This window comes from Dama dama, chromosome 30 (assembly GCF_033118175.1).
Source record: "Dama dama isolate Ldn47 chromosome 30, ASM3311817v1, whole genome shotgun sequence".
In the NCBI taxonomy this organism is placed as follows: domain Eukaryota; kingdom Metazoa; phylum Chordata; class Mammalia; order Artiodactyla; family Cervidae; genus Dama; species Dama dama.
Genome location: NC_083710.1, coordinates 51,226,839 through 51,252,680, shown reverse-complemented (window position 1 = coordinate 51,252,680; position 25,842 = coordinate 51,226,839). Strand labels below are relative to the sequence as shown.

The 25,842-nt window shown below is 39.0% G+C and overlaps 1 protein-coding gene across 9 annotated transcripts in view; it reads left to right on the top strand.

Moving 5' to 3' along the window:
• KLF12 (KLF transcription factor 12) overlaps positions 1-25,842 on the top strand; it is a 657,687-nt gene that overhangs the window by 392,059 nt on the left and 239,786 nt on the right. Inside the window, exon 4 of one of the 9 annotated variants that reach the window (XM_061133272.1) lies at positions 17,624-17,709. The exons of the other annotated variants lie outside the window; for them this stretch is intronic. The gene's annotated coding sequence lies outside the window, so the exon portion shown is untranslated. The remainder of the gene's footprint in view (positions 1-17,623; positions 17,710-25,842) is intronic. 9 annotated transcript variants of the gene reach the window in all.

Here is a 25,842-nt window from a genome sequence, read left to right as displayed (position 1 = left end):
CTGCAGTGATTTTGGAGCCCGAGAAAATAAAGTCTGTCACTGTTTCCCCATCTATTTGCCGTGAAGTGATGGGACTGATGCCATGATCTTAGTTTTTTGAATGTTGAGTTTTAAGCCAACTTTTTCACTCTCCTCTTTCACTTTCATCAAGAGGGTCTAGTTCTTCTTCACTTTCTGCCATCAGGATGGACATATGTCATCTGCATATCTGAGGTTATTGATACTTCTCTTGGAAGTCTTGATTCCAACTTGTCATTCATCCAGGATGGCCACGAGTGGAACAGTTCTTGGAAGAGCTGGTATGGATTACTGAACTCAATGGCTAAAGAAGAAATTAAACAGAAATTGCTTTAGGTAGTTCAAATGGAAAGTGAGTTTTTAAAAGTTACTCTGTGTGAATAAATGGTCCTATATTTATTTACAATGGCTACTTCCTAAGCAAGTGTTGGCTTTGACAAAACTCTTCTTCTGACTAGAGAACTAAGTTGTATATGAAAAGTGAGGTTCCAGTTGAGAAACATGTAAAGGTTAGGAGTATCAACCCTCTACGCTAGTTGGATATATAATTATAGTTTATATTCAGCCCTCCATATTCAAGGTTCCTCCATGTTTGTGTTTCACATCCACAGATTCAACCAAGTTGGTGGTGGTTTAGTCGCTAAGGCGTGTCTGACTCTTGTGACCCCTTGGACTGTAACTACTGCCAGGTTCCTCTGTCTGTGGGATTTTCCAGGCACAAATACTGGAGTGGGTTGCTATTTCCTTCTCCACAGGATCTTCCGGACCTAGAAATTGAACCCGAGTCTCCTGCACTGCAGGCAGATTCTTTACTGACTGAGCTATAAGGGAAGCCTCAACCAAGGTGGACCGTGCAGTATTTACTGTTGAAAACAATTCATGTATAAGAGGTCCTGTATTGTTCAAGGATCAGTTTTAATAGTTAAGTCATCTCAGTCCTGTGGATCACTCAGATCAGAAATGGAACTCTTAACATCTGAAAACATTTTCATCATTGAAAATTTTGTGTATACAAAACCAAGAGTAAAATAAAAGGCATGATCACATTGCCTTGAAATAAAAACTGTTATAGTTTAGAATGTTTTCTTTTCAGTTCAGTTCAGTTGCTCAGTTGTGTCCGACTCTTTGTGACCCCTTGGATTGCAGCTCTCCAGGCCTCCCTGTCCATCACCAACTCCCGGAGTTCACCCAAACTTATGTCCATTGAGTCAGTGATGCCATCCAACCATCTCATCCTCTGTCGTCCCCTTCTCCTCCCACCTTCAATCTTTCCCAACATCAGGGTCTTTTCAAGTGAGTCAGCTCTTCGCATCAGGTGGCCAAAGTATTGGAGTTTCAGCTTCAACATCAGTCCTTTCGATGAACACCCAAGACTGATTTTTTTTAGGATGGACTGGTTGGATCTCCTTGCTGTTCAAGGGACTCTCAAGAGTATTCTCCAACACCACAGTTCAAAAACATCAATTCTTTGGTCCTCAACTTTCTTTATAGTCCAACTCTCATATCCATACATGAGCACTGGAAAAACCATAGCCTTGACTAGATGGCCCTTTGTTGGCGAAGTAATGTCTCTGCTTTTTAATATGCTGTCTAGGTTGGTCATAACTTTCCTTCCAAGGAGTAAGTGTCTTTTAATTTCATGGCTGCAGTCATCATCTGCAGTGATTTTTGGAGCCCAGAAAAATAAAGTCTGACACTGTTTCCACTGTTTCCCCACCTATTTGCCATGAAGTGATGGGACCAGATGCCATGATGTTAGTTTTCTGAATGTTGAGCTTTCAGCCAGCTTTTTCACCCTGCTCATTCACTTTCATCAAGAGACTCTTTTGTTTTTCACTTTCTGCCATAAGGGTGGTGTCATCTGCATATCTGAAGTTACTGATATTTCTCCCGGCAATCTTGATTCCAGTTTGTGCTTCATCCAGTCCAACGTTTCTCATGATATAATCTGCATATATGTTAGATAAGCAGGGTGACAATATACAGCCTTGACGTACTCCTTTTCCCAGTTTGGAACCAGTCTCTTGTTCCATGTCCAGTTCTAACTGTTGCTTCCTGACCTGCATACAGGTTTCTCAGGAGGCAGGTCAGGTGGTCTGGTATTCCCATCTCCTTCAGAATTTTCCACAGTTTTTTGTGATCCGCACAGTCAAAGACTTGGGCATAGTCAATAAAGCAAAAATAGATGTTTTTCTGGAACTCTCTTGCTTTTTTGATGATCTAGCGGATGTCAGCAATATGATCTCTGGTTCCTCTGCCTTTTCTAAAAACAGCTTGAACATCTGGAAGTTCACAGTTCACATATTGCTGAAGCCTGGCTTGGAGAATTTGAGCATTATTTTACTAGCGTGTGAGAGGTTTTCTTTTAGAGAATTAAGAATTTTGTAATAGACCTTCTTTTAAACAAAAAGTAAAAGGATATGAAAAGATGTATCATGTATATATACATCAAATCACAAAGCAGATATGGTGCCCATATTAATATGAGATAAAATGGACTTAGAAACCGGAGGTAAAATAGAACATTTCATAATGGTAAGAAAGTCAGTTTTTAGAGGGCCTAACAGTCCAAATTGGTTTTTTACCATAGTAAACCCTTGAGTCAATATAGCATTATCCTGATTAGTAAATAAAATTGCAGAGATAGCTTGCGTCAGAGATACCATTAGTGAGTAAAAGGGATGTACTTGGAGTTTATGTATTCTGAATCTGAGTCTTTTCACTATTGCAAGCTGTCTTAGATAGTATTATAATTAGTGATCACATTTCATATTATCTGAGTTCAAATAATTTCTACTACAATATTAATGTTTAAGAAAAATTGTAGCAGATCTTATGAAAAGTTTTAGTTCACTACCCCAATAAGTGCACATTCACCAATAGAGGTTCTGTGGCCTTTGTACACAGTATCCTGAAATAAATATGAACCCTTGGAATCTCTCTTTAACCTTAGCTCAGCTGATAAAGAAGCCACCTGCAATGCAGGAGACCCGGGTTTGATTCCTCGGTCGGGAAGATCCAGTGGAGAAGGAATGCGCTCCCCACTCCAGTATTTTTGGGCTTCCCTGGTGCCTCAGTTGGTAAAGAATCTGCCTGCAATGTGGGAGACTTGGGTTTGATCTCTGGGTTGGTAAGATCCCCTGGAGAAGGGAAGGGCTATCCATTCCAGTATTCTGGCCTGGAGAATTCCATGGCCTGTATTGTCCATGGGGTTGCAAGGAGTCAGAGAGGGCTGAGTGACTTTCACTTTCACTCTGATGAGGTTGTTGAAGAGGAGAGGATTAAAAATACTTGACTGCATAGTATATGTTTTAATATAATGGTTTCAACAATTTAATCGTCGGTAAAAACGTGCAAAAATATTCCCTGCTCATCACAGTGGAAAAATCACACTGTGATTCACTGTGTGAATCAATTTCAGAAATCAAGAAATTGAGCAGAGCTGACAGCACATATTAGATTCACCTTCTTGAAAACTCTGTCTCCCTGTCCTGGTATTTTGAGAATGTAGAATTTCATAAATAAGTAACAACATAAGGATGTCAACAGTTGCTTTTTTTTTTTTATTGCTTTACAAATTATGTCAGTGTCATCACTGAGGAAAATCTATGCTTTGCTACCAAGGCATATTCAACCTGGTGGCAGGTTTGATCAGTTTCACATGTTGCTGAGTGGTCGTGTCTGTGGCCTATGGAAAAAGGATTGTGTCTCTATGATCTGGTCAGTCCATTTTATTGTCTTAAGGGCATTTTGTCAGAGAGTTTTCTTAATTAAGAAATACGTACTTGTCAATCATAAATGAGCTGTGATGTTCAGATGACTCATAGTCTCCATGACCAATTCTATTTCCAACTTTGCAATTTCATTGTTATACTCTTAATTAATTATGTCTTTTCAATAAAGCCATGCAGATGATGAGTGATATAGTCTTAAATCCTGTATCTACTAAACAAGACAGTCTTATTGTTCTTTAAACTTAAGATAAAGAATGTACTCTTCTTAAATTTTTTTTTTTTTTACCTAGGTTATATATTTTTTACTTTCAACTTGAAAGAAATTAATGCACCTGTGGGTTTAAAACCTCAAACCTCCCTTGGCTAAATCAGTTATAGCAGGATAGTAGAATAAGTCTCCTGGGTCACTTCAAGTTATTCACATCATGTAAAGATTCACATCATACAAAGTATTGAAGCCCTTTAAAAATGATTCATCGGGGACTTCCCTGGTGGTATAGTAGTTGAGTCTCTGTGCTTCCAATGCAGGGAATGCAGGTTCCATCCCTGGTCACAAAGCTGAGATCTCACATACCACATGGCACAGTCAAAAGACAAAAAACTTTTTTAAAAACATTAAAAAAATCAATATATTATGATATTTGCTGAAGAAAATAAAGAGGCAAATTGTTTGGAGTGTAAAGTATTTTCTATGAATAGTGCAGAGCCTGTGGGTACATTTTAGGAAGCTGACTGTCTGGAATTCATTTTTAGGCCCATATGTATAACCTGTTCATGTACAAGATCATAAATTTTCCCCTCAGTCAATCTTGTACTCACTAAAATCTTTTGTCTTGCTGAAAATGTCTTGATTCTTTGCCAATCAACTATTTTGCAAAGGGCCATGATTTTCCTACACATAATTATTAATATGGTAAATAAATATCAATTACATGGTAAAACCCTTAATGTCTATTATATCAAGTCATAAAATATGACGTTATCGCTTTCTGTTCACCTTGCTCTCAATTTGCTCTCTTTTCCCTCCCACCAAATTTTATTTGCCATGGTGACTTCTGATTTCCACATCAACATTCCATAAATACATAAAAGTGGAAATTTTGTCTTTGTCCTCTTTGGGTTGTTGTCCTTGGAGTATATTCACATTTCTGTGCAGTGTTTTTGATTGACAGGAATGTTTCTGAGAAGGATGGGGAACATTTTCCTATGTATTTAAATTCAGGGATAGTAAAGGGTATTAGAATTCAGCTAGAATAGTGAAACTATATACATAATCCTTAACATAGTATCCTGTGTATTAAGTAATTAATGTAAGAAGCAACTGCTCTTGGGATTGTTGTTCATCTGAATTTCTCCTTAATTTCATCAAGTAAAATAATTTGTATATGTAAAGTAAAATAGATGTTCATTTATTCATGTGGATTTTGGGAAAACTGAACATTGATGATGCTCTAGAGTTACTTTGTTTCATGTGACTCCATTATCAATTAAAAAATGGTACTGTGAATTTATGTTTATACAATAGAAATAATACATATTGATTTTGTGTTATTAATAGCTACCTTTATGCATAATTTGCATTTAAAAATAAGTCTTTAGTTCTGTATTCTTGAACTTTACCCAGAAATACTGTATCTCATTGTATGTAGTTAACTTTCCTTAAAAATAAAAAACTAGAAACAATCATCACTGTAGAAAGCAATTGAAGTGTTATTCAGAAATAGATATGGCTATGATAGTTAAAGGAATAATGATTCAAAAATTACTTTCTGTTTTGTTAACCAGAGCTAACTCTTTTCTAGTGAATACTTAAATAAAGCATTTTATTTCAAACTCCTGTTTCCACAGAGATAAAATTATGTTGTCACCATTCAAAATTTCAGTTGTCTTGGAAAATGATTCTTCTATGGAAGTACAGGAGAACTAACTATAAGAGGCAGAAATAGTACATGATACATAATGTGGCTGGTTTTGTTAATTAATATCTTTTGCTTTTTCTTATAGGAAAAATGACGTATCTCATTATGCTATATAGCATTCTGAAATTGTTGGGGAAAAAGTCACCAAGTAATTGATGATATTAGTTCTTGAATTACATGAATTATCATCTTTATGCCTTGCACAACACCTTGCCATTATGAGACCTAAGGCCTTTGTTAGGAAAGAGTAAATTGTCCCCAAATGCAGTGAAATTGTACCTACATGATGTGACCTTCCTTTATGTAGCTGACATTGTTTGGGAATGACCATTGTGTGTAGAGGCCCCTTTGCAATCGTCTGACGTCTTGTGTTTATCATCTTGACTTTCTGTTAGCTTCCCATATTGTGATTTCAGCTCCTCTTATAGAATCTTTTACCAAAAGGAAAAAGGAAGCCGTAACACCTTGCAGTTCCTAGACTCTCTTGCAGTTAACAGGACTTTGGCCAGTGAGCTGCACCCCCCTGTAGAGAGATGTAGAATGGACCGGGCTGGGCCGGCTGTCTTTTGGGTGAGTGCAGTGGCAAGAACTTCCAACTTGGGGTTGATGTAACTTTCTGGCAGTGGATGCTAGAGGATGGTAGTTGTAAAATTTTCACTGGTAGAGACCTGGGATGTGGTTTATTTTTCCTCTTAACTATGTATGTTCCTATAGTATGTAAGCCTAGTTCACTGACCTACCAGATTTTCTGAACCAACAAGGACCTACTGTGTAGCACAGAGAATTCTGCTCAGTGCTATGTGGCAGCCTGGATGGGAGGGGAATTTGGGGGAGAATGGATACATGTATACATGTGGCTGAGTCCCTTCGCTGTTCATTTCAGACTGTCACAACATCATTCATTTGCTATAACCCAATACAAACTAAAACGTTTTTTAAAAAATGAACTTACATTAAAAAAAATATAGTTCTGGTAGTTCAGCTGTTAAAGAATCCACCTACAATGCAGGAGACCCCAGTTGGATTCTTGGGTTGGGACCATCCCATGGAGAAGGGATAGGCTACCCACTCCAGTATTCTTGCTGGAGAATTCCATGGACAGAGGAACCAAGCAAGCTACAGTCCATGGGGTCGCAAAGAGTTGGGCTTCCCTGATAGTTCAGTTTGTAAAAGAATCCATCTGCAATATGGGAGACCTGGATTAGATCCCTAAGTTGGGGAGATCCTCTGGAGAAGGGAAAGACTACCCACTGCAGTATTTGACCTGGAGAATTCCATGGACTGTATCACAAAGAGTTGGACGTGACTGAGAGACTTTCACTTTCTTTTTTTATTTTTTCTTTTTTTTTTTTTTATTATTATTATTTTTTTTTTCCCAGTGGGTTTTGTCATACATTGATATGAATCAGCCATGGATTTACATGTATTCCCAATCCCGATCCCCCCTCCCACCTCCCTCTCCACCCGATTCCCCTGGGTCTTCCCAGTGCACCAGGCCGGAGCACTTGTCTCGTGCATCCCACCTGGGCTGGTGATCTGTCTCACCATAGATAGCATACATGCTGTTCTTTTGAAATATCCCACCCTCACATTCTCCCACAAAGTTCAAAAGTCTGTTCTGTGTTTCTGTGTCTCTTTTTCTGTTCTGCATATAGGGTTATCGTTATCACCTTTCTAAATTCCATATACATGTGTCAGTATGCTGTAATGTTCTTTATCTTTCTGGCTTACTTCACTCTGTATAAGGGGCTCCAGCTTCATCCATCTCATTAGGACTGGTTCAAATGAATTCTTTTTAATGGCTGAGTAATATTCCATGGTGTATATGTACCACAGCTTCCTTATCCATTCATCTGCTGATGGGCATCTAGGTTGCTTCCATGTCCTGGCTATATAAACAGTGCTGCGATGAACATTGGGGTGCACGTGTCTCTTTCAGATCTGGTTTCCTCAGTGTGTATGCCCAGAAGTGGGATTGCTGGGTCATATGGCAGTTCTATTTCCAGTTTTTTAAGAAATCTCCACACTGTTTTCCATAGCGGCTGTACTAGTTTGCATTCCCACCAACAGTGTAAGAGGGTTCCCTTTTCTCCACACCCTCTCCAGCATTTATTGCTTGTAGACTTTTGGATAGCAGCCATCCTGACTGGCGTGTAATGGTACCTCATTGTGGTTTTGATTTGCATTTCTCTAATAATGAGTGATGTTGAGCATCTTTTCATGTGTTTGTTAGCCATCTGTATGTCTTCTTTGGAGAAATGTCTGTTGAGTTCTTTGGCCCATTTTTTGATTGGGTCATTTATTTTTCTGGAATTGAGCTGCAGGAGTTGCTTGTATATTTTTGAGATTAATCCTTTGTCTGTTTCTTCATTTGCTATTATTTTCTCCCAATCTGAGGGCTGTCTTTTCACCTTACTTATAGTTTCCTTTGTAGTGCAAAAGCTTTTAAGTTTCATTAGGTCCCATTTGTTTAGTTTTGCTTTTATTTCCAATATTCTGGGAGGTGGGTCATAGAGGATCTTGCTTTGATTTATGTCGGAGAGTGTTTTGCCTATGTTCTCCTCTAGGAGTTTTATAGTTTCTGGTCTTACATTTAGATCTTTAATCCATTTTGAGTTTATTTTTGTGTATGGTGTTAGAAAGTGTTCTAGTTTCATTCTTTTACAAGTGGTTGACCAGTTTTCCCAGCACCACTTGTTAAAGAGGTTGTCTTTTTTCCATTGTATATCCTTGCCTCCTTTGTCAAAGATAAGGTGTCCATAGGTTCGTGGATTTATCTCTGGGCTTTCTATTCTGTTCCATTGATCTATATTTCTGTCTTTGTGCCAGTACCATACTGTCTTGATGACTGTGGCTTTGTAGTAGAGTCTGAAGTCAGGCAGGTTGATTCCTCCAGTTCCATTCTTCTTTCTCAAGATTACTTTGGCTATTCGAGGTTTTTTGTATTTCCATACAAATTGTGAAATTCTTTGGTCTAGTTCTGTGAAAAATACCGTTGGTAGCTTGATAGGGATTGCATTGAATATGAGTAGCTTTCATTACAGAAACTACTCAGAGTAGTTGCTGTTTATAGCTGATACAGTGAGGTTTACTCATTTTCCAGCTCAAATCTATTAGGACTTAGCTCAGTGAGTCTCTGTGGTAAAGTGTGTGGACTCTGGAGCCAGACTGGGTGTGCTTATGTCCTGTCGCTAACATTTTTCCTGTGACCAAAGCAAACTACTTAATCTCTGTCTTATTTTCTTTATCTGTAAAATGGGAATTACAGTTGTTGTTCAGTTGCTCAGTCTTGTCTGACTCTTTGCGACCCCATGGACTGCAGCATGCCAGCTTCCCTGTCCTTTACTGTCTCCAAGAGCTTGCTCAAACTCATGTCCATTGAGTCAGTGATGCCATCCAAACACCTCGTCCTCTGTCATCCACTCTCGTCCTGGCTCCAATCTTTCCCAGCATCAGGGCCTTTTCCAGTGAGTCGGCTCTTTGTATCAGGTTGGTGAAAGGCTTGAAGCTTCAGCTTCATCCTTGGAAGCATTAGTCCTCCCAGTGAATATTAAGGGTTGATATCCTTTAGGATTGACTGGTTTGATCTCCTTGCTGTCCAAGGGACTCTCAAGAGTCTTTTCCAGCACCACAGTTCGAAAGCATCAATGAAACTCTCAGCCTTTTTATGGTCCAATTCTCACACCTGACTACTGGAAAAACCATACCTTTGACTATACAGACCTTTGTAGGCAAAATAATGTCTCTGCTTTTTAATATGCTGTGTATGTTTGTCATAGCTTTTCTTCCAAGGAGCAAGCATCTTTTAACTTCATGGCTGCAGTCACCATCTGCAGTGATTTTGGAGCCCAAGAAAATAAAGTCTGTCACTGTTTCCATTGTTTCAGGGAAGATAAAGGAGTTGATGCCCATTTGCTGCTAGCTGTTGCTTCAACCTAATACCCTCTCTGTCCCCATAGTTTGTTGAAATCATGGTTATCCTCCAAGTTGCAAGACAAAATTCTTTCTTGCATTTAGCATTCCCATTGATCTCTCTCTTCTCTGCACTTTTATCGACTCTGTCTGTAGTCACAACCCACCCAATTTAGCACTTAATTGAGCTCAAATGGCATCATGCATATTAACTCTCAGCTTGATTTCCAGCATTTTCATTTGTTAGTTCAGTCTCAGAACAATCATTTATGGTGGTGGTTGTTAGGAACCAAGGTATAGTCTGACTTGAAGGCGGCCCATGGTTTAGCTGGAGGAGAAAATGGCAACCCACTCCAGTATTCTTGCCTAGAGAATCCTGTGGACAGAGGAGCCTGGTGGGCTTCCGTCTATGGGGTCACACAGAGTCGGACACGACTAAAGCAACTTAGCAGCAGCAGCATGGTTTATCAAGAAGACAATACTAATATTAATATTCCCAAAAAGAATAGTTACGGAGGGTGCTATTCGTGGGCACTTACGATCCCTGATACCATCTCATCTAACATTCCTGGTAGTCCCACAGTGATCATCTGTACTTTACCAGTGAGGATGGGTGTGTTAAGAATGGTTATGTAATTTCTCTGAGATCACATGACTTCTCGGAGTCAGAACCAGCTATGTTTAACCTCGAGACAGTGATTTTTTTTGTGCTACTAAGCTGCTCTTTAGCAAATGCTAGGTTTCTAGCATTCTTGGTGAAACTGTCATGGAAAATCATTGATTTTTACAGATCTTGAAGAATAATTCTCATTTTCTTATCATGTCTCATGAAAAATATTTATTAGAATGTTATCTATTGATTAGCTGAATGAATTTGACTTGGCTAATCTAACTTTGCATTTCTTTGGCATTGGGAATATACTTCCTCTGATTTCTTTAGAGTTTTGTCTTCTGAACTGAAGGAAAAATAATGACAACACTACTACTTTGTATCTGTATGTATCCTTTGTGTAACTCTGAGCACTTTATTGTTTGTTATTGTTTGATGTTGGCATAAATGTAGTGAGAAGATAGAACAGAATACTGTGATCACTATTTTTCATATGAAAAATTGGGAACATAAGAATGCAATCAGTTGCCAAAAGCCCAGAGATGATATGTGGCAATTGTGAGAATTTTAACCCGGGGCTTCTAACCCTTTAGTTAAAGAGTTTGAAAGTGAAAGTGAAGCCCCTCAGTCGTGTCTGACTCTTTGTGGCACCGTGGACTGTAGCCTACCAGGCTCCTCCTTCCATGGGATTTTTCCACGCAAGAGTATTGCTGCCTGCAAATTTTAAATGCTGATGGGTTTTCAGTAGAGTTGTGGACAGACAAGCACCCTAGAAGTCCTCTTGGCCTTAAGTGGTGCTGGTTAATGTTGGTAATAGGGAGTACCAGCTTGGTGATACCGATGGAAATGGATTTGGTCTCGATGTCATGGTTTGGAGAGGAAGTACAGAGAAGATGAAAAGATATTCTTGAGTAGATGGAGATAGTGTGCAAACACATCGATGGGGATGGGGCTTATCTTTCTATAATATGCCATCTCAGTGCAGATTTTTCAGAGTTAAAGAAAGTGTAATTCATCCCTTTGTTTGGACAATGAAAGTTTGTTACTTGTATATGATGGAAGGATGCTGGTGTAGTAGTAACTTTTTGGGAGTGATCCATGCTCTCTCGGACTCTCCCTCTCTTAGCCCATGTACTGGTTTCTCTCCTTCTCTTCCTCAGCTCCTCGTCTGGGTTTTCCCCCACTTTTGCTGTGGTGTTGAATTTTTAAGCCTGTGCAAGTGTGCCAGAATTCATTTAGATGAATTTGGAATTATCGATATTTGTTCACATAAAAGCTGTGTTATAGTTAAGTGGCTAGACATTTGAGTGTCATGCTTCACACCCTTTTAAATTCTTTATGCCATTTCATTTATCCAATATGATTTCATTATAATTCTGTGTAACACTTTGGGAATCATTCATGGGATTGCTTTGGGCCCATTATTTTTATGCACTCCGAGTGCTGCTTCTGTCATGTTCTCAGTTAGAGTCTTAAAATGGTGCGAGTGTGATTCTGGAGACGCTCCGTTTTACTGAAATCATGCAGTACTATAGATGTGCAGTGTGTTTAGCTTGATTCTGTATAGCTACAATTACTTGGGTAATTCAAGCAGAGAAACCACACGTGCTTAAAACTGAACCGCTTATTATGTCTTTCATGGATTAGAGTGATTTAGTCTGAGCAGTTCTGCAAAATAAGTTATCCTTCTACAGCACCTTTGGTTCTGTTATTTATGTATTTATTCACTCTAAAAAAGATACAGGGCGAGGGGCATTGAGCAGATATGCCTGGGAGAACCCTGAAAATACAAAGTTAGGTGTGTATGTCAGGTTTTAGGATATCCTACTTTGTTGTGTATTGATGTACTTTGTTGTTTATTGAGCTGGTCATGCTGGCCCAGAGTGCCACTTTGCATCTACGAATATCCTTTTCATGTATCAGAGCAGTTTTCTGTGCCTTATTCCTTGATGTTTGTATCAGTTCAATGAGAAGGTAGAATTGGTCCCTTTAAAAGTCAGTGAGGATTGTGAGGACATTGCAGAGAGAGTAGATTGAGGGGGATTCTGATAGTTCTGGGCCCTCTTTCTCCCTCAGCCTTTGAGGTCCTGTGGAGCCCAGCAAATTCCCACTGTCAGGCTCCAGCATTCTATTTTCGGTGCCAATTACCATTGAATTGTGAGATATATGCTTAACTCTGCCTTTGAAGAAGCAGTTCACATTTTCATCAGTGACATTTTATTTTACATCTTCTCTACTAAGAGAGTGAATGACTCATTTGGGTGTTAAAAAATACTTGAACTGTTTAAAATATTGATGTTATAAGTGCCATAACTTAGAAGCTGAGACATGAAAATTGGCATTTAAATGATGTCTCCAAAGATTCCGCCTCTTTTGTACAGAATGAGACTCGCTATTGGAGTGAAGCTGCGATGTCAGGTTCTGAATTCAGCTCTGAGAGCCTGGCAAGCTCCACATAAAGCCACCCTGCAGAGGGGCCAAGGGGTTAATATCTACTCTCTGCTCTCAGGGCCAATCAGGAGCCCAATGCATGATTTTTCTAGGGTAGTTTTTTCTAATTGCTCATCTGAATTGGTGTCTTTTTTTTTTTTTTTTTTTATAGTTCGAACAAGGCTTTGAGGTTAGCCAAAGTCTCACACAATACTTAAGGCAGTATATACGGAAGGTTCTTGACAAGTATTTGTTTCCTTTTATTTTATCAAGCTTGACTAGAAATCCGAGATCCTCTGTTTACGTTCACATGACATGGTTTTTGAGGTTTTGCTGCCTAGATTCCTGATTCTGTCTCTTCTGACATGGATGGTGTCACCTCTGACATGGATGGTCTGAGAGAGTCTGCCTTTCTGCTGGAGGAGATGGATCATGTCTGAACAGAACAAAATATATAAAATAAGACCCATGTCACACTATTCCCTTCTCTCACTTTCCCTTTCATTTTCCAACATCCTGTCTCTCATGTCCCTTTGGTAGTGAAGTTTCTGCCTTTGTTATCCTTTATCAGTTGGAGGTAAATGTAGGTGAAAGTTGAATGTTAACATGAGAGTCAACACAAATACCCCAGTGTATGTTTTTTTTTAAGTCAACATTTTATTGTTTTAAGATGGAAAATAGTTATCTCACAAATATTGTGTATGTGTGTGAGAAAGAGAAAGAGAGATTGAAAGTCCACTTTGGACACTTTGGCTATAGGAAAGGAGAATAATGACTTTTATTTAAGTAATCATGGTTTTAGAAAGATTTGCCAGAACTATGAGAAAATGGTAGTTTTAACTGTTCTTAATAATAAAAATAATATTAAAAATAACAGCTTCTCTATTTTCCTTTTTCTTTTAATACCTAATTCTTTTACTCCCCCCCCCCCCTTTTTTTTTTTGAAAATAACTTTTTGTTTGGCCTGTAAAACAGTTCTGACTTGAGAACACTCTTTGGAGATGAGTAATAATGGTAAACTATTTCTCTTGTTGGCAAAATAGCAGCTATCACTTATACTTTCTATCACTGTTATGAAGTCTGGCTGAAATCATCTTGAGGTAAGTACCACTGATGTCTGGAGTTTTTAGGAAAATTAGAATCATTGAAGAAAAACCCAGCAAAGCCTTTGTTAGTAAAATATTTCAGAAAGTTTTACACAGTGGGCTAGCTTCTTGATTTTGCTGGTCTTCTCCATGGACACAAAGATGTTAAGCTCATCTTCCGTTCTGTAGTGTACTTGAAATACTCAAGTGATCTATTTATCACACAAGGAGAGTATCTGTAGGACTTCCAATGTAGGCCATTGAAGGGGCCGGAAGAGGAAAAGGCAAACACAGGTTTGACCCTCAATTCATATGTAAAATCTCTAAGGCAAAGACAGGATCAAGTAATTTTCAGTATATATAGAATATGGATATTTTCTTCTTTGGTGTGTGCATGCGTGCTCAGTGGTGTCTGACTTTCTGCAGCCACTTGGACAGTAGCCCTCTAGGCTCATCTGTCTGGAAATTTCCAGGCAAGAATACTGGAGTGGATTGCCATTTCCTCCTCCAGGGGATCTTCCCAACCCAGGGATCGAACCTGCATCTACGTCTCTTGCCTTGGCAGGCCGATTCTTTATCCCTGTGCCACCTGGGAAGCCCTTGGAGGTAATGTATAATTGGGAAACAGTTCAGTTGAAACTAGGCAATAAATTCATTCAGTTAAATGGAATTTAGGTACCAGAAAGCATCTTCCAGTAGTCGAAATCAGATTCTTTGCACTGCTCAAAGCATATGACTTCCCTATGGAAAAACAACAGCAACAAAGATTTTGTGCAGTGTTGTTTATTGATCCTGCAAGAATGTAATAGGAAGTCCACAGATTCTGAAGGTTTTTTTTTTTCTTTATAACTTGTGGGTGTGATAACAGAGTTTTAATATTTCTTTTGATCCTTATCCTATGAAGAGGTTATTTCCTTCTACCTGATGGTATGGAGAACAGCTGAAATAACTTCAAAAGACATGGTATCCAGAAATCTTACCACATGGATTTTCAGGCTGTGTGCTGTGTACTTCCTAGGGGAGGTATTTTTAAAATACTTGAGTTACTCTAACACTAATCAAGAAAAAAAAATTGAATTTATCTCTAGATATTAAATTGACAGGGCAGGTGAGACCAGTGTCAGATATTTGTTTCAGTCTTTGTTTTTCTTTTTTTCTATCAGTTTTTGGCTGCATGAGGTCTTTGTCTCGTGTGCAGGCAGCTTGCAGTCTATGGGCTTCTCATTGAGGTAGCTTCGACTGGTACAGAGCACAGGCTCTAGAGCTGGTGGGCTTTAGTAGTTGTACATGGGCTTAGTTGCCCCATGGCATTGGGGACCTTCTCAGACCAGGGATCCAACATGTATCCCCTGCATTGGAAGGCTGATTCTTAACCACTGGACCAGCAAAGAAATCTCTGTCTTTTAATGTATATGATTACATTGATTCTTATAGTGTCAACTTCAGTGGAGGAAATAAAGTCTCAGAAGTGTTGTGTCCATCTGACATCAAATCTTAGGAATATTCTTTCAACTAGACACAGAAACTGAAAAAGTGCTATCTTAAGTGCATTCTCTGATAGACGTGTAAGATAGGGAAACCTAATATGTAAGCATTTATCCCCTCTGCTTTTCAGCATCTTTTTTGTTGTGGGTCTTTGTTACACAATATCTGGAGAATTAGAGAAAGACGACTTTTGAGGGTGGGGCAGTAGAAGAGGTAGAACAGGAAAAGAGCATGCTCTCATTTATTCTGGAAAGGGCAGAACCCTGTTGCTGAGGGAGAGAGTAATTGATTTTGAGAGTGTGCAGGGATGGGATAGGGAGATTGAGCATAAGACCCAAAGTAAAATTTTCGCAAGTTTGAATAGAGAGTTTAACAATTTGGTGGGTGGGGCAGGATAGGTCTACCAAGTGTTCCAGGTTTTGAAAATGGAAGAAAGGGCATTTTGCTAGTTTGGGATTATGATCACATTTTAACTTTTCATTTTTTGAGAGACTTGACTAAACATCTCGCTTGTTTGTTGAAGATTGGGTTGGAATTTCTTTGAAGGGCACATTGCCATGCCTGGCGCATGCAGTACCTCGCTTCCACATGGGTTACAGTTGGAGTTGGGTCATTTGTAGTGTTGGGGACGGACCTCGAGCCCATCATACAGAGGGAAGTAAGTCAGAAAGAGAAAAACAAATGTTGTATATTAACACATACATCTGGAGTCTAGAGCAGTGGTACTGATGAGCCTATTTCCAGGACAGCAGTAGAGACACAGACATAGAGAATCGACTTATGGGTACAGTGAGGGGAATGAGAGAGTGGGACAAATTGAGGCAGTAGCATTGACATATATACACTACCATGTGTGAAACAGGCAGCTGGTGGGAAGCTGCTGAATAACACAGAGGGGTCATCTCAGGGCTCTGTGATTACCCCAGTGGGCATGGGATGGGGGAGTGGGACGGAGGCGCAAAAGAGAGGGGATATGTATATATGTATACTTACAGCTGATCCACATTGTTGTGTAGAAGAAACTAACACAACATTTTAAAGGAATTATACTTCAATTAAAAGATAAATTTAAAAAGTAAATGCACTTACATGCACACACTCATACACTGCATATATACACATATATGAATACAGTTATACATATGTAAATATGTGTTATACATTTATACATATAAAAATACAAATATATATGTGTACATAATTATACAATATGTATGTTTATATAACTTACAGTTATTTTGCACATAAATAAATTTGTATGCACGAATACCAAATGCTTCTCATAGTATTGGCAGATTGTTATAGTGTTTAGAACAGGTTTTTCAAACTACTTTATATTTCTCCAAACTTGAATGGGAAAAGGCGTCAACACTGGAGCCACTGACAGGAGATGGGGAATATACTGACAGTGTAATCCCTCCGTGGAATCTGGGGTAACTGCTGCTGCTGGCTGGACTTCCTTCCTTGCCATATGTTGAGAAAATTTAGGAGACAAAGATTTGTAAGAGATAAAGCATTGATAGTAGCAGTCAACTTAGGTGTCTCTCAGATGCAGTCGAGAATCTAAGGATACATCAGAGTCTGTGGAAGGGCCATCCTGATGTACTAGAGCATGCCTTGCATGAGGATTGAAAACATTTGCTCTTCAACATTGTGAATCCTTGAGGAGTTATTTTGCTTTTCATGGTGTGTTGATTACAATACCCAGAATTCTGGATGCATTCAAATGGTATGCTAAAGATTACTTCATGACAGCATGATGTATTATGTTAATAATATAGTTAGGAATTGAGGATTAATAATAAAATGTAGCATAAAATAAGCAGGATCATTTGACCCATTAGGACAAACTGCAAAGTAATGTAGCCAGTTTTTATAAGTTGAGAGAATTTTAAATGTTGATGCAAGGTAGTCTTAAAAAAGGTTCACTTGATTTTCTAACTAGACTGTTCAAGATTTAGGATTTAGAGGAAGACAGCTTTCTTCCCTATATCAAGCAAAGACAAGAGAGAAAATGTGCGTTGCCTCTGAGCAGCTTAAAGATATCATACCCTTGAGTGCTCATGGTATAGTCAGTGCTAGGTCTTGCTATAGCAGTCAAAATTCTGTTGGGGTCAGGGGGGAGGTTAGGAAATTTTCTGGATTTGCTAACTAATTTGTGCATAACCCTTCTAGAAATTTTCATGGGAGTTCTTGAGTGGCTCAAACTCTAATTAGTAGCCCTCTGTATTAGAATTTTTCAAGGAACACCAGAACTTATTCTGTGAGTCCTCATCAATTTTGAAGGTTTTTAAAGCAACCATTTGGCATCTGTCTGGATTCCTCCTTCAGTGTAGGTGCACTCCTGGGGTGCTTACAAGGACTTCTATTGGCTCTCGAAGCCCAGGGTAGGACCTGCTCAGTGAGTTAATATCCTTTGTTTGACTGCAGGACTGCAATTTTGCTTGTGGCATTTGGCGGTGTTCTCCAGAGTCTGACTGGTTTTCAGAAGAGTCGAATTGACCATCTATTCAGAGGTACTGATGTGTTTCAGACCTTCAGGACTTTGGCAGCACAATTCAAAATAGAAGAATTAAGAGTAAATGAAGCAACATTAAAGGGCCTAATAGGAGTAGGGTTGAGAGCACATCAGTGGAAAAGCTCAATGGCAAATTAGGGTTCTCTTAACAGTCCTGAGGTTCTGGCAGGAGAAATCCAGTGTCTAGCCAAAGGCAGGATCAGGTGGTAGGAAATAAGTCCTTGCTGAATAACTCTTTTACTGGCAATCTTTCTTTTCCTCTGGTTTTGATTGTTAAGTAGCTCTCTAAATGTTTTCTTTGTATTCGGTAAAGGTCTTGAATTTGAACAAGCTTAGGTCCTGTATGGTTCACATCCCAGGAGCTGGGTTTATTTACTTTGTTATCAAGTATTAAAATGTAACAAATGTTAGAAGTATTAATATAGTCCTGTGTAAGAACGCCTGTACAGTACAAGGCAATGAGATGAAACAGGTGCCCGGTAGACATTTATGTAGTTCATCTACACTGTGGAGGGGAGAAGTGAGTTTTTCTAGAAGCAATTTAAGAGCAAGAGCAGTAGAAATACTTGCAGACTGGATGTAGACATTCCAGTGATGGAATTTCAAGGTAAAAGCATATTGCTATGGAAACAAATTTGAGTAGGAGTCAGGAGAGGTAAGAATTGCGGAGGGAAGTATATTTGGAAAAAATGGAGGCGAGAAAAATGAGTTTTTCAGTTTAACTCACTCGTAAGTGTGTTTGCCAAGTCAGCACTCACTTGTGTACAGTCCTGCTGGTTCTTTTCACTCACAGTCTTATATGTGAAATATCGATATACATGTATATTTTTAACTAGACTAAACACTTAAAGATTAACTGCTCTTTTACTAGACCCAGCTTTTAAAATAGAATAAGCCATTAAAAATGTAAATAAAGGTCAAGAATGATGTCTTTTTCATTTTTTGCTGTGCCTTCACAATGGAAAAAGCTAAAAAAATGGTCGATTTGTATCCTTAATTTGTTTTCTTTGTAAAAGTGCCTTCTGAATACTGATTGTGTGCAGGGCATTGTTCTAGGTGCTGTAGGCACCCCAAGCACATAAGACATAATCTCTGATATAAAGAGAGTTTACTCAGAAAGCAGAATGAGGTTGTTGCAGGAAGAATAATATTAGGTAATTGTATTTATAACTGATTTGCTAGATTTAGCACTTTACATTATTTCATTTAATTCTTCTGGCACACCTAGGGGTTAGGTATTATTCTCCTCTTCCTCAAAAAAACTGAGTCTCAAGAAAGATATGCCAGTCGTTGTGACAACTGCAAGTAGGTGGCAGGGTCCATCTTGGTGCCTGGTGTAAACCAAAGCCAGGCTCTTAAAATATACCATTGTATTGCCATCGTATATGTGTAGGGTAAGCAGTATGGGCAAGTACAAAAGTATAGGTTCTAAAAACTATTAAGAAATTTCTGAGCATGGAGTAATTATATTACAGTTCAGCAGATCTGGAAAAACTCCAAAGTGGTGACATCTGATACAGACCAGGAAGAGGTTAGTATGAGCCTGTGAGGAATCAGTCTCAGCAGAGGGAACAGTATCAAGAATGGTGTTGAAATGTATAAGTTTCTGTATGAATGATATGTTTTGACTGTTTAGTAGCACTTATAAAAAATAATCACTTTCCTAGCATATAAAGTGGATACAAAGAAAATGGAGTGTTTTCTCAAGCCAGTGCTTAGCAGACACTCAGTATGCAGCACATGCTAGGCCTCAGATGGTATTTGTTTACTGATGTTTATTCAAATTTAGACATTAGTTAGAGTTGTATTTAAAGTCGTGACTGTTGGGACTTCCCTTGTGGCCCAGCAGTTGATCGCACACTTCTAATGCAGGGAGCACAGGTTCGATCCCTGGTCTGAGAATGAGGATCCCACACGCTGTGTGATGCAGCCACATAAATAAATAAAGACATGACTGACGTTTGACTTAGTTGGGTGCAATAGTGGCCCAGGGAATACCAGTGTACACGTTTCTACCTTCAGAATCATTGTTTACAATGTTTTATTGCTTTGAAAATTTGTTCTATACCTATTAAATGGGGGCAGATGAAGTTAACAATTAAATAAAATTATGCCATCAGGAGGGCATAGTGCTAGAATACAGATAGCAAGATGCAGACATCCTACTTCCTTATCTCCCATTTCTTTGTTAAATATTAATACATTAATATATATGACCACAGTCAGCCACTGACATTTCTGCTTTATCTCCCCATACATCAGAGTTACGTGACAGTACTTAAGCCTTCATTTACAAAATAACTTGCACATTCTGGCTAATTCATCATAATACTTCCTAAGGATCCTTATTTAAATACTAGGATTGCTATTCTATAGGCAGAGAATAAAGGCAAAGACACTGACAGTCTTTATTTGCATTGACTATAAAGTATTATACTAGAATGCTGTGTTCAGTATAATGATATTAATTTCACTTTGGATTTTTCAAATTTTGGGTTCTGGGATGGTTGAAGGGTAGATTCTTGCATGGGAGACAGTCTTCTACCATAGGCAACTAGAGATCTTTACTGGATTTGACAGCTCTGGTCCTTGTGGTCTTTGTCAGTTCTGGAATTCAACAAGTCTATAGTTTAATGAGGTGTTATTTCTCCGAGTAACTACACAAAATAGTAGCCATTATGTTACATCATTAACTTTTTGAAACCTTTTTTGTGTAAGTAACAGGTTTTCACCAAATTGGAATACTGTTTATTTCCCTGTTTCACAAAGGATTTACACTTCTTTTTTTAAAAAAAGTAGTTTATTGAGTTTGTTACATTGCTGCTTCTGTTGCTTATACTCTCAGTTTTTGGCCACCAGAAATGTGGGGTCTTAGCTCCCCAACCAGGAATCAAACCCACAGCCTCTTGCATTGGAAGGCAAAGTATGAACCACTGGGCTGCCAGTGAAGTCCCATTAATGCAGTCAGATCACTCCAGGTACCATTCTAAAAATCTACGCAGATCAGCAAGAATGGTTAAAACTCTAAAACCCCAGGCTTTAAATGTAGTAGTAAGACAGAACACTACGAACTTCAAATTCTCTGTAGTAGGAAGGTAAACACAAATGTCTAGAAAATATATTTCTTATTTCCCTGCTCAAGCCTTTGTGGAGACCTGGGTTTTTCATAAAAGTATACAGAAAAGTGAAGATGGAATTGAGCTAAAATCAACCCTCAAATGAGAAAATCAATCCTAAATTCAAAAGCACTACAAAAGATGCATGGGTAGCTCAGAGCACTGACTGCAGGAAAAGGATTTGAAATGTGTTTGACCCATACTGTGTTTGACCCATACTTTACCCCAATAGGGGTAAAGAACCCTCCTGCCAAGGCAAGAGACATAAGAGACATGGGTTTGATCCCTGGGTCGGGATTCCCGATTCCTTGGAGGAGGGCGTGGCAACCCACGCCAGTATTCTTACCTGGAGAATCCCATGGAAAGAAGAGGTCAGTGGGCTACAGTCCACATGGTCACAAAGAGTTGGACGCTACTGAAGCGACTGAGCACTCACAGATGATCCATGCACGCAGTCTTGGAAAGGCAGCACATCTGGGGAGAAGGAGTGGGGGCTAAGTAAATGGCCCCTGAAGATGTTTATGTTAGAATCCTTGGAATCTTTGAATTTTATCTTATTCTCTGAAAAAGGAATTGTGTACATGTGATTACATTAAGGATTATGTGTTGGGATGATCCTGGGTTACCTGGGTGCACCCTAAGTGACAGCAGGAGTGCCCTTATTAGGGGGAGGCCAGTTGGGACGTGAGTACAGAAGAGAAGACAATGTGAGGACAGGAAACAGAGGCTGAGTGATGCAGCCACAGGACCAGGAACACCAGAATCCACCAGAAGCTAGAAGATTAAGAATAAATTCTCACCTAGAGCTTTCCCGGAAGGAATGAGTTTCACTGGCACTTTCATTTTAGCTACATGTGATTTATTTTAAGCTTCTGGATTCCAGAACTATAAAAGAATGTAAATTTCTGTTATTTTAAGCCACTAAATTTCTGGTCATTTGTTACAGCATCCAAAGGAAGAGATTAAATGAGAAATTTACCTTTAGGAAGTCTCTGGTGAAAGCATGAAGAAGCAGAGGGGAATTTAAGATCCTGAAAGACACAACACACTGAAAAATTGATGGAAAGCATAAAACTTCCCCAGCTCATCATCCTCACAAACGATTCAATGAAGAAATGTTTGTATGTTTTACAGTGTACAAATTTTGTACAATTCATGCCAATTAAGGTACATTTTTGCTACACTAACAGAAGAGGGCAGTCTAAAATTATGTAAATCACACCAAGCCTCCACCATTTTTTTTCATGAAATGAAATTATAAACATTCTTCAGAACTATTCTAAGATAAAAACAAAATGAGAATAAAAATCTCCTTAGTTGATGAATATTCCCTTCATAGAAAACTAACACAGCACTGCAAACTGAATTAAATATTCCTAAACAGTTATTTGGAACTATAGGGGAGAAGGGATTCCCAGGTGGTGCCTGGTGGTTAGAACCCGCTTGCCAGTACAGGAGATATAAGAGATGTGGGTTCAACCCCTGGGTTGGGAAGATCCCCTGGAGGAGGGCGTGGCAATCTACTCCAGCATTCTTGACTGGAGAATCCCTATGGACAGAGGAGCCTGGCGGGCTATAGTCCATGGGGTTGCAAAGAGTTGGACATGACTGAAGTGACTTAGTGTATGTAGGGGAGAAAACCTTTCTGTTAAAACTTTAAGAACAGAGATGGACTAAAAACAGAAAGAAGTGAAATGCAATTTAATTGAACATAGGAATGAAATGGAAAAGTAATAAGCTATAAAGTCTATAAATTGTCAGGGGCTCAAGGTGGGGAGTGGATTAAAATAGGAAAACTTAATGAGGGGCATTGAAGATATAGGCACATAACTAAGAGAATGAAAATAGAATGAAGTTAAAATTAGTTTCACAGAAAATTGTTGAAGTGGAAGATAGAGAAGATCTAGTCTGTGGATAATTGGAATCCCTGGAAAAGAAAAGTGAAACAGTGAAACAGGACTAACGTTTAACATCAGTTATCTACTAACATTTTATAACCCCCCAAAACTTGCTTGAATTAAAAGAAGACCTGAAGGTACATATTGGAAGGTATTTCCAGGTTCCTAGGAAAATTGTAAAAAAATGATCTACTATCTGCTCCTGCTGCTGCTAAGTCGCTTCAGTCATGTCCAACTCTGTGCGACCCCATAGACAGCAGCCCACCAGGTTCCGCCGTCCCTGGGATTCTCCAGGCAAGAACACTGGAGTGGGTTGCCATTTCCTTCTCCAGTGCATGAAAGTGAAAAGTGAAAGTTAAGTCGCTCAGTAGTGTCCAACTCTTTGCGACCCCATGGACTGCAGCCTACCAGGCTCCTCCATCCATGGGATTTTCCAGGCAAGAGTACTGGAGTGGGGTGCCATTGCCTTCTCTGGATCAACTATATATTTCCTAGTAAAAAAGTTGTGAATTTTGAAGAAAGTAATCTTATCATCTATAGCAGGTGTTGGCAAACTACATATAATGGCCAGTTGTGTAGCATTCAGGCTACAAACTGCTTCTACATATATTTTTTAAAGAGTTACAAAACAAAAATATGTGGCAAAGAACATATGTGGCCCACAATGCCTAAAATAATTTACTGCTTAGCTCCTCACAGAAAATGTTTGCTGACTGCTGGCCTACAGGCAAAAGCAAACAAAGAATCAATCAAGTAATAGAAGTATTTAGCATGGCATCAGACATCTCCAAAGAATATACAAAGAAAAGCAGCAGTTCAAGAAATTCAAGTGTGAATTCCAAGTGTGAACCATGAATTTCATATCCAGCCAAACTCTTCATCAAGTATAAATATGTAGAAAAACTGTTCTAAACATGTGAGAGCTCAGGGACTTCAGCATCCAGTGAGCTCGTCTTAAAACATCAAGAGGATGAGTTTTGGCAAACAAGACATGACTGGGAAAATATTGGCAAGGTGTTGTGATAGTGAACATTTAACCTATTTACTTGTAGTTCTAAGCTTGGAAAAAAAATGTCGATTCATAAACGGGAGAATAATACATCAGTGTTCTGACATCGTTGAAAGAAAGTACTCATTTGGTTTTAACATGGTTTGTAGGTTAGTTGCAAGTATTGACTTTGATAATTAGAAAATGATTATGTATGAGTGTATACAACTCAGTATATACATGCTGATGTGCTAAGGATAAAAGGGCTCTGTATCTGAAACTTATCCAGAAATACTCAGGAAAAAAAAAGATATATTTGTACACAGGTGTGTAATTGTGTATGTACATACCTGTGAACACATTTTTGTGTGTTTATATCTGTAAATGTTTTTAGATAGATGTAGATGTATGGACACGGTTAAGTGAATGGGTATAGTCATGTTCAAATGCATATAAAAAGAGTGACATTTTAAAACCCTGGTTGAAGGGTATATGGGATTTTTATTGTAACTTGTTATAATTTTCATGTACGTTTAAAATTATTTCGAAGTAAAATGTAGCCCAAAAAATGACACAAAAGGGGTAACAAGAGAGAGAGACTGCTGTCATAGCCCTGAGTGTTGTCTCCTTCATTTTTGTTTTTTGAAGAAAGAGCATGAAGGTAGAGGCACTTTTGTGTGGTGTCCGCCAACCTTATTCTGGTTTTCCAGAATCAGGCATATAGTCAAAAGCCTGCCAGAGAATTTAGCTATTTGGATATTTATAACTTTGTAGATACTCATTGAAGGGGAAAGTTCACTTGCTCATTCAGTGTATATTGGGTGCATGATTGTAAATGCACTGGAGATTGAGAGGTAGTGAAAATGTCTCATTTCAGTGAAACTTTTGGGCCTGAAACGTGCTGCACAACTTTGCCGCTGTGAGGGTATGCAGCTAGGCCAGGGTCCCAGAGGATGAGTAGATGTGTCTTCTCGTGGCTGCCAGGACTCACAGCAGAATGATCCACGCAGGAAGAGTGGGCCTGTGAGAGGTGGACACGAAGGACGAAGTCAGGGCTTTGTGCTGTCTGACTGAATAACATCATCAGGGCGGGATTGCAAGAACAAGACTTTCAATAGGAACGTCGAGGGACAGGATCAGATGTCAGACATAAGTCAAAAATGAAATTTCAGCTTGGTCAAAGTAAAGTGGTTTGGGGTATACACTGGAAAAGTCTAGGTTCATGGGCTTTTTGTTGATGTTGGCAAGAAACAGCCAGTTGGCTTACAGACCTAGGACTAGGCTGGCCAGGGACCAGCAAAGATGAAAAATCAATTCATTTAATTCATAGAGATACAGTGCAAAAAGTTTCTTACAAAACACTTGACTGAGCTCATCCTTTTTTACTGACTTTTTTCTTTCAACAAGAAAAATACTTCTAAAGCTATGTAAGATGCAATCATAGTGTGTATTGCTGCATTTAGAAGTTTGGCATATACTGCTTTTACTGTATAGTCTTTAAAGTGTTGTAGTTAAAACAAGGCTTCCCTGGTGGCTCAGTGGTAAAGAATCCATCTCCAGTGTCGGAGACGCGGGTTCAGTTCCTGGGTCAGGAAGATCCCCTGGAGAACGAAATGACAACCCACTCCAGTATTCTTGCTTGGGAAATCCCATGGACAGAGGAGCCTGCTGGGCTACAGTCCATGGGGTCACAAAGAGTCAGACACGACTTAGCTACTGAGCGTGAGCATGAGTTAACAAGAGCAGTTGAAAGTATATTGAAGGTAATATTAATTTATACTAAAGTGCTTTAAAAATATAATAAATTTTAGCAACACCTATGTTTTATTTGAAAGGTGTGGAAAGCTTATTTTGTTTCTGTGTGTGCTAAGTTCAAATCTTAGCACCAAAGAATTGATGCTTTTGAAATGTTCTATTGGAGAAGACTCTTAAGAGTCCCTTGAACTGCAAGGAGATGAACGCAGTCAATCCTAAAGGAAATCAGTCCTGAATATTCATTGGAAGGATTGATGCTGAAGCTGAAACTCCAATACTTTGGCCACCTGAGGCAAAGAACTGACTCACTGGAAAAGTCTGATGCTGGGAAAGATTGAAGGCAAGAGGAGAAGAGGGTGACAGAGGGTTGGGAT